The following is a 10,318-nucleotide window of genomic DNA, read 5'->3' on the forward strand; positions in this document are numbered from 1 at the left end:
GGAGCCCAGCTGTTCCCATGATCAGGCTGCCTGACACCACCAGTTATCTATGGGGAAACCCCAAATCTGGACTCACTTGGTCAGGTGACAAAGCCAAGCCTTACAGCTGCCAAAGCTGGACCGCTGGCCTCCCAGATCAGATATTTTGCAACCTGTCCTGCTCTTAAAACCATGAAGCCTAGGGTTTAAAAACCCATAACAGAAACTGGTGACTAACAGAAAGTCTAGAGCTTGTCTAACAGAGCAGTAGCTAAGGGAATAGCTTGTTATAAACCCCTCTGCTTGTAATACAACAAAACTGGCTGAGACCAGATGCAACCGACATGGCCGATGGGAGTCTGCACAGAACAGACTCGCTTGTTGGATGGGTGACCTTCTGACATCACAGCCCCAAATTCTCCCAAATTTGCTCTTGCATCCCACGAAAAAGAATGTAGCTTAGATACGCCTGCGCAGAACACCGATTACCTCACCTCCCTCCCTCCCATCACCTTTCCCCCCGCCTAAGACCACCCTGCTTCTTTGGCGCACCAATACCCCGAGCCCCTCGCCTTTGGGGAGGCGGATTTGAGATCTGCTCTCCCCACCTGCTCGCTTGGCTGCCTTGGGAGGAGCATAACCCCTTCTGTGCGGCAAACCTCGGCACCTCCGTGTTTGGCTTGCTGTGTGTTGGGCAGGTGAACCTGGTCTGGCAACACTCTTGCACGTGGACAGAAGCACGTGGAGAATGGAGGTGTCCAGGTAGTGATACGACCAAAGGACAAAGGTTGTGAACCTCCCCCATCCTAGGGAACTGTAGGTTTTACTCTGACCCTGTTGGTGAACCACAGTGACCTTTTTCTCTCCTGTGGTGGTAAGGTATCTTCCTAACTAAATGGTCAGGACAGTGTGACTCGGATACCGGGTTCCCTCCATCGCCAGGCTGTCCACCTTAAATGCCAGCGAATTACAGATGTGTGCTCCTTCGTTCACAAAGACGAGAAGACATAGAAAATCCACTTGTGTATGGCCGGGATAGTTTCAGTGGTGAGAGTCTTATTTCCAACTCTGGGGAAAAGTTGGAAAGGGCGATCCTAAATCTTCCGTGGTCATAGAACAGAAGTTTGATAGCATATGCAGACGTTGCAAGTGCTCCTCCAATCAGAAGGTAATAGTTTAGCCTCTGTTGTATCCCCAAATTGTCCCACCCTGGGTACACTGACTGCAAGCAAGGAGGAGCTTGTGAAATCATTGGCAGAAAATGCTGCCTTTATGTGAATCCGACAGGACAAACAGTGTCTAGTTTATACCTTTTAAAAGAGAAGATAGGGGACTTCCCTGGCGGCCCAATGGTTAAGACTCCGCGCTTCCATTGCAGGGGGCAGGGGTTTGATCCCTGGTGGGGGAACTAAGATCCCACATGCTGCGGGGCATCTAAGCCCACGTGCCACAACTACTGAGCCGGCACACCTCAACCAGAGAGCCCCGCGTGCCGCAAACTACAGAGCCTGCGCGTCACAACTAGAGAGAAGCCCGCGCGCCGCAAAAGATCCCACATGGAGCAATGAAGATTCCGCGTGCCACAACTAAAGACCTGACGCAGCCAAAATAATAATAATAATAAAAATAAACATTGAGAGAAAAGATAGGGGACTTCCCTGGTGGTCCAGTGGTTAAGCCTCCACGCTTCCACTGCAGGGGAAGCGGGTTTGATCTCTGGTCGGGAAACTAAGATCCCGCATGCTGCACTGCGTGGCCAAAAAACAAAAAAGAAAGAAAGCAAGAAGATGAACACTCTCCATCAATTAAATGAGTCTCAGCCATTTTATTGGACTGACCTATTCCCCAGATTGGGAGGCTGGTTTCCTAGGATGTGGGGAAGCGTTCTTAGATTTCTTCTCTGCTGTTTGTTTATTCTCATTCTAATCTATGTTTCTTTGGTTTTTTTTTTTTTTTGCGGTACGCGGGCCTCTCACTGTTGTGGCCTCTCCCGTTGCCGGACGCGCAGGCTCAGCGGCCATGGCTCACGGGCCCAGCCGCTCTGCGGCATGTGGGATCTTCGCGGACCGGGGCACGAACCCGTGTCCCCTGCATCGGCAGGCGGACTCTCAACCACCAGGGAAGCCCCTAATCTATGTTTGTATCTCACTTTGCAGATCTCTTGCCACTCAACTGCTAACCTGAATCTTCTCTCCACAGCCAACCACTCAACTTTTAATATGTGAATCTTGGGACAAAGCTTCAGATGGGGGAAATTTAGGAGATCAAAATATGCCATATTTGCATAATGACTGTTTTGGGGTGAAGACATTTGAGAATCAACAAATGCAGAGGCTTTCTCTGAACTTCCTATACCTATCTAAAATTAGATCCTCCTCAAAAAAAAAAAATGGAGTTGTCATAAATTGCCTCTCTGAGAATTTCATCAACCAGGGAAGATTGACTCTTATCCCTGGAGAGGAGACTAGAAGTTGGCACCAAATCTAGACAAACATTGACACAAACTCTCATTTCTCCCATCTGTTCTCCTAAGGGCCCATTTATCTTCTGTAAAAATCACTTTCTCTCCCATATGTGACCTCTCTTCCCCTCCCTTTCCCCTATTAAGATGGTATGTAAACTCTCAGATTTCACTGTTTTGCGGGGGGGGGGGGGGCTCACTGGTACTCACTGTTTTTTTTGTATGATACCCTGTGCACATAAAATTGATAAATCTGTATGACTTTTCTCTTGTTAATCTGCCTGTTGTCAGTTTAGTTCACAGACCCGGCCACTGAACCTAAGAGGGTGGAAGGAAGTTCCTCCTCCCCTGCAGTAGTGTCAGATTCCCCAACCTCCCCAACACACACATAATATATGCCACAAAAAAAAAAAAAGAGAGATTTAAAAGACTGCCTGATCAAAATTGTTGCAGGCAAGATCTACTGATGGATGCTAAAATTAGTGGGCAAAAGTTTGAGGAGAAACAGGAAGTTTGCATTGTCCCAAAGTATCTCCCCCAAGACATTTGTCAATTACAATGGAAAAACAGTCATCTCACACTGAAGAAACCCAGCAGACACCACCTTAACCAAGTAATCAAGGTTAATATCACCTGTAATAAGACATCGCTACATCATGCACCCTCAATATAACACACCAAGGAGCAAAACATCACTTTTGGGGTATTCTATTTTTTTTTTTTTTTTTTTTTTGCGGTACGCGGGCCTCTCACTGTTGTGGCCTCTCCCGTTGCGGGGCACAGGCTCCGGACACGCAGGCTCAGCGGCCATGGCTCACGGGCCCAGCCGCTCTGCGGCATGTGGGATCTTCGCGGACCGGGGCACGAACCCGTGTCCCCTGCATCGGCAGGCGGACTCTCAACCACTGCGCCACCAGGGAAGCCCTGGGGTATTCTTGACAAAAACGCACATTGTCAATATAATCATGAAGGAACCTCGGACAAACCCAAACTGAGGGATGTTCTACAAAATAACTGATCAATATCCTTTAAAAGTGCCAAGGTTGGGACTTCCCTGGTGGTCCAGTGGTTAAGACTTTGCCTTCCAATGCAGGGGGTGTGGGTTCAATCCCTGGTTGGGGAGCTAAGATCCCACATGCCTCGCAGCAAAAAAAAACTAAAACATAAAGCAGAAGCAATATTGTAACAAATTCAATCAAGACTTTAAAAATGGTCCACAACAACAACAACAACAAAAAGTGCCAAGGCCATGGAAGATAAGGATTGGGGGACACTCAGGAGGAAGAATCACTAAATGCAGTGTTGGATCCTGGATTGGTTTCTGGAACAGAAAAAAGGACATTAAAGGGAAAACTGCTAAAATTCAAATAAGGTCTGTCATTGAGTTACTGGTTTTGTACCAATGTTAATTTCCTGCTTTTGATAATTGGACTTTAGTTATGTGAGATGCTAATATTAGGGGAAGCTGGGTAAAGGGTTATATGGGTATCTCAGTCCAATTTTTGCAATTTTCCCATAATAATTTCCCCAAAAAAAGTTAAAAAAAAAAAAGACTGCCTCATGAAATAAGTGCTAGTTTCCTTCACCTAAAAAGGCACCTTCTAGGGGCTTCCCTGGTGGCGCAGTGGTTGAGAGTCCGCCTGCCGATGCAGGGAGCACGGGTTCGTGCCCCGGTCCGGGAGGATCCCACATGCCGCGGAGCGGCTGGGCCCGTGGGCCATGGCCGCTGAGCCTGCGCGTCCGAAGCCCGTGCTCGCAAAAAAAAAAAAAAAAGGCACCTTCTAGAATGAGGAGTGGGAGAGGAAAATATTAAGTTGTGGGGCACTTGAGAAAAGCGCCCAGAACCCTGCCTGCTTCCATGGGATAGCAGGAGCATCCCTGGCAACCCGACATTTTTTTTTTTTTTTTTAGCAGCGAAAGCACCAAATCCTAACCACTAGACCACCAGGGAACTCCCAGCCCAACTTTCAAGCAAAAAGCCCTGAGCTAGAATGTGATGTGAGGCAACGATCTCTATTGGTGTGGCAGCCACTTTCCACAGAAAGCCGTCAATGAACCCTTCCCCAGGACTCAGCCCCTGTGGAGGCCTTCCCATTAGAATCTGGGCTTGGCCATGAGGCTTGCTTTGACCTCTAGCACGAGATAGACATGACTGTAATTTCCAAGGCTGGCCTTAAAATATCTACATCATCTGCTTTCCATACACTTGGAAACCTGAAACCCAGGTGCCACCTGGAGGACCCCCAAGGAGGAGACTGAGGTGGGCCCCAGCTGAGCTTCCAGCCAAGAGCCATGTGAGTGACCCATTTTGGGCATTTAAAGGCTAGTTAAGGGACTTCCCTGATGGCACAGTGGTTAAGAATCTGCCTGCCAATGCAGGGGACACGGGTTTGAGCCCTGGTCCAGGAAGATACCGTATGCCGTGAAGCAACTAAGCCCGTGCACCACAACTACTGAGCCTGCGTTCTAGAGCCTGTGAGCCACAACTACTGAGCCCGTGTGCCACAACTACTGAAGCCTGTGCACCTAGAGCCCGTGCCCCGCAACAAGAGAAGCCACCGCAGTGAGAAGCGCGGGCACCGCAACGAAGAGTAGCTCCCGCTCACCGCAACTAGAGAAAGCCTGCGTGCAGCAACGAAGACCCAACACAGCCAAAAATAAAATAAATAAATAAAGTCTAGTTAAGCATCCGGATGACTGCAGCCCCAGCTGTCACTACATGGTGCAGAACCACCCAGCTGAGCCCAGTAAACCCAGGACAGCTCACAAGTGAGTGCTGTTGTATTAAGCCACTAAGTTTCAGGGTGCTATGTCGTGTAGCAATAGACGATCCAAACAGTCTTCCTTGTTCACTGCTGTTTTCCCAACACCTAGCACATTGAACACAATAAATGACAGCCCTATCTGTAAGCTCAGGACCTGACACATTTGTAACAACCCTGGGAGATGGATAATGGTCTTATCCTGACTTAATAGATGTATTAGTTTGCTAGGGCTGCCATAACAAAATTCTACCAACTGGGTTGCTTAGGCATGAGAAATTTGTTTTCTCACAATTCCAGAGGCTGGAAGTCCAAGATCAAGGTGTCAGCAGGTTTGGTTTCCTCAGAGGCCTCTCTTCCTGGCTTGCAGGCAGCCACCTTCTCGAGGTGACCTCACATGGTCTCTCCTCTGCATGTGCCTGGTGTTTCTCCTTGTTCTGTGTCCAAATTTCCTCTTCTTAGTGGACATCAGCTGAATTGGATTAGGACCCACCCTAATGGCCTCATTTAACCTAATCACCTCTTTAAAAGCTCTATCTCCAAATACGGTCACGTTCTGAGGTACTGGGGATTAGGGTTTCAGTACATGAATTTTGAGAAGACACAAGTCAGTCCATAATACCAATAAGGAAATGCACAGGGAAATTCAGCAATTTTTCCAAAGTCACACAGCTCAGAGGTGGCAAAGCTCAGACATGAATCCAGGCAGGCTAGCTCTAGAGGCCACACTTTTCACCACTGAGCTCCACCACCTCATGAAGCAGGAAGTGACCTGGACTCAGCCAGCCCTCATTCTTCCCTCGGGCTAGAACAGGGGGAGGACTTAGCCAGAGCAAAAGCAAGCAGAGATCTGGGGCCAGTTCAGATGCCCTGAGGCCTTCCGACAAGGACAGGGCACTCAGCCCCCCCAGCATGGCTTGTGCCCTTGACTGAGCTCCTCTGTTCAGGCGGGTATGGTAGGCTGAATAATGCCCTCCAGTGATCTCCAGGTCTTGAGGCCTGGAACCTGTGAGAGCTAGCTTCCATGGCAAAAGGGACTTTTGAAGCTGTGATTAAATTAAGGATCTTGAGGTGGGGATTATCCTGATTAACCAGATGGGCTCAAAAATATAATCACAAGTATCCTTATAAGAGGGAGGCAAAGGGAGATTTGACAGAAGAGACAGGGCAATGTGACAACCTCAGCACAGAGAGAGAGAGAGATCTGAAAATGCTGTGGTTCTTTGAAGGTGGAGAAAGTGGCCATGAGCCACTTCAGGCAGCCCCCTGAAGCTGGAAAAGGCAAGGAGATGGATTCTCCCCTAGAGCTCCAGGAGGAATGCAGTCCTCTTGATGCACTGATTTTAGGACTTCTGACCTCCTGGACTGTAAGATAATAAATCTACATCGGGTTGTTAAAACTTTATTTAATTATTTATTTATTTTGGCTGCGGCGGGTCTTTTAGTTGCGGCATGCGTGTGGGATCTAGTTCCCGGACCAGGGATCAAACCCTGGCCCCCTGCTTTGGGATCACAGAGTCTTACCCACTGGACCACCAGGGAAGTCCCCAAATCTATGTTGCTTTTTGTTTTAAAGCTTTTTTAAAATTTTTATTTATTTTATTTTTGGCTGCGTTGGGTCTTCATTGCTGCGCGCGGGCTTTCTCTAGTTGCGACGAGCTGGGGCTACTCTTCGTTGTGGTGCACGGGCTTGCCGTTGTGGTGGCTTCTCTTGTTGCACAGCGTGGGCTCTAGGCACGTGAGCTTCAGTAGTTGTGGCTCGTGGGCTCAGTAGTTGTGGCTCGCGAGCCCTAGCGCACAGGCTCAGTAGTTGCGGCGCACGGGCTTAGCTGCTCCGCGGCGTGTGGGATCTTCCTGGACCAGGGCTCAAACCCGTGTCCCCTGAATTGGCAGGCAGACTCCCAACCACTGCGCCACCAGGGAAGCCCTCTATGTTGTTTTAAGCCACTAAATTTGTGGTAATTTGATACGGTGACAATAGGAAACCATATTTTCTATACCCCCATCCATTCAGGGGCTCAAGCCAGAAAGCTAGGAGTCACCCTTGACCTCCTCCTCCCCTCCATCCCCCTTAAGCAGGGCTATTGATTTCACCTCCTAGACAGTTCTTGACTCCAACCACTTGTCCCAAGATCCCTGTACTTGCAGGTTTGGAAGGTGATCTAAGCCACCATTGTGCCTCACCTGGATCCTTACACCAACCTACTGTTAGTCAGAATTTCAAACAAAGACCTGATTGAAATAAAAAGATGTTTATTGGGGGTTTGTTTGGACTGCAGCCCAGGAGACACAGATTCAAGAAGCACTTGAATTGTTCTCCGCTGGATTACAAAATAGGGGAGGCTTATAAAAGCAAACTTGCAAAGTTACAGTTAGTTACATGAGTTGTTTCTCAAGAATTATAATTGCAGCTGGCAAGCAGTAAGGGTGCTTGTTAAGTAAGAATTGGTTGGGGTCCGAAGTGGTTGCACAGTTACAAGGAGAGAACTTGAGAGGAAAAGGCTGCAGCTGGCAGGTATTGTTCTGACTACAGCTGGTGGTGTCCTCGGATCTCGCACAGTTCAAAGAAAGTTCAAGTTCTCAGTGGTGCAGAGAGGTGTCTGAGACCAGATGCTCAACGGCCGCTTGACTCCGTTTTCGAACACCTGAACTGGGGTCACTCTATTATAATTTCAATTTGTCACCACTTCTGACTGGGCTTACCAGCTCCCACTCTTGCTTCCCTCTGCTTTTCATCCCGTAGCTGATACAATCATTTCAAAGTGCAAATCTGATCGTGTAATTTACATGCTTAAATTCTTTCCATGATTCCCTGTTGTTCTCAGGAGAAAGGAACACAGCTCTTAAGGGGGCCCCAGCCTGGTCTGGCCCCTGCTGACTGTTTCATCACATCTCACTCCCTGTGCACCCGGCTCTTTGCTCTTAGCATCCCAGCCTCCTGCCTCAGGACCTTCATCCCTGCTGTTCCCTCTGCCTGGGACACCTACCCTCATTTCTCACTTGCCTTATGAAATATTTACAACGTGCTAATGTTACAAGGAACAATGAACATCCCTGTCCTGACCATCCAGTTCAAGGGCAAAATGTCATCAATTTAGGTGAAACCTGCTAATTACTCCTCCTGGATAACAGCCTTCTCCTTGCCCACCAGAAGCAACCAATATCGCAGTTGGGGCATCTTTTATTGCTCCCACATTCCTTTAAACTTATAGGGCAGGTGCTTACAAACCCAGCAATCCATACCAGTCATTTGTTTTTTGGGGTTTTTTTTTTTTGAGGTACGCGGGCCTCTCACCGTTGTGGCCTCTCCCGTTGCGGAGCACAGGCTCCGGACGCGCAGGCTCAGCGGCCATGGCTCACGGGCCCAGCCACTCCGCGGCATGTGGGATCCTCCCGGACCGGGGCGCGAACCCGCGTCCCCCGCATCGGCAGGCGGACTCTCAACCACTGCGCCACCAGGGAAGCCCCATTTGCTTATTTTTTAACTTTAGATGAAGGATAACATCCTGAATGTATTCTTCTGCAGCTTGCTGTGGTCTGCTGATGTTATGTTGCGGGGATTCATCCATGTTTATACTTATATCTTTAGTTAATTCAGTTTCATTGCTGTATAGCTTTCCCCTTTATCAATATACCAAAACTTAAAACTTCATTCTCCTGTTAATGGGCACTTAGTTACCAGTGTTTCTATTAACAAAGAGCATGCACTGGGGTGTGCAGTGGGAACATCAGCAGCTATCCCTTACGCTGTCTCCCCAGGCGGTCATGTCAATGTCCGTTCTCACCCACAGGGTGTAAATATTCTGTTTCACCTCCACAACAACAATCAGTATTGTTAGATTTTTAAAATGTTGCCAATCTGATAGGCGTGAAAAGCCTGTCTCACTATGGTTTTTAATTTCATTTCCTGCCATTTAAAACTACCCTGAGTACCATTTTTCACCTATGAGATTGGCAAAGATAAAATCCGTTGCTGACTCTATTAGCCATTGGAAGGAAGCGGGCACTTCCACAGGGAGTTTGGCGGGGGGAGGTGTGTAAATTGGCCCAGCTCAAGGCAGGGCATCGGCCAACTCTAATAGAAAGCTTACATGTCTGTATCTTAGTTTTTCTGTTTTACGTCAGGTAGAGAAAGAGTGGACATTCATTCTCTCAGTCTGCTTGTTTTCAGAATGGACTGACCTCCCCCATACCCCACTCCAGGCCACATATCCTCTTATTTCCCCTCCAGCCAGCCCCCACCCCCAGGATGAATCCCCAGGCTTTTTCCAGAACACAGGAGGTGTGGTTGCCTCATCTGCAGTTAGGAGAGGCTAACAGGGATCTGGCTGCTTCTTAAACAGACTTTCAATCAACTCCCTTCCCACTTACACTGTAGCTGTTTCAGACAACTCCTAAAATTTGAGGGAATTTTGCTGCTTAAAGTTGGTTCTCAGCTGTTGATCTCTTCTAGGTTATTTTTCTCAGGACTGCTAAGATCTTTTCACTCATCTGGGTGCTTTGCATCTTTCCAAGCATTCTTGCTGTTGCATCTTCTTCCGTTCTTTCAAAACCTGTAGGATTTTGCCCTCTAAAAGTCCCTCTTAGAGAAAACTAGAACAAACCAGCGATGTTGGATTGGAATAGAAAGATAAAAAGTGTGTGCCAACAATCATGCTTCTTGGTATTTACCCAAAGGAGCTGAAAACGTATATCGACACAAAAACCTGCACACAAATGTTTAGAGCAGCTTTAAATTCATAATGGCCAAAACCTGGAGGCAGCCAAGATGTCCTTCAGCAGGTGAATGGATAAATAAACTGCGGTACATCCAGACAATGGGTTATTATTCAGTGCTAAAAAGATAGGAGCTATTAAGCCGTGAAAAGATATGGAGGAAACGTAAATGCATATTGCTAAGCAAAAGAAGCCAACCTGAAGGGCTTCCCTGGTGGCGCAGTGGTTGAGGGTCCGCCTGCCGATGCAGGGAACACGGGTTCATGCCCCGGTCCGGGAGGATCCCACATGCCGCGGAGCTGCTGGGCCCGTGAGCCATGGCTGCTGGGCCTGCGCGTCCGGAGCCTGTGCTCCGCAACAGGAGAGGCCACAACAGTGAGAGGCTCACGTACCACAAAAA

Source organism: Lipotes vexillifer, unplaced genomic scaffold (genome assembly GCF_000442215.2).
Source record: "Lipotes vexillifer unplaced genomic scaffold, Lipotes_vexillifer_v1.1 scaffold371, whole genome shotgun sequence".
In the NCBI taxonomy this organism is placed as follows: domain Eukaryota; kingdom Metazoa; phylum Chordata; class Mammalia; order Artiodactyla; family Lipotidae; genus Lipotes; species Lipotes vexillifer.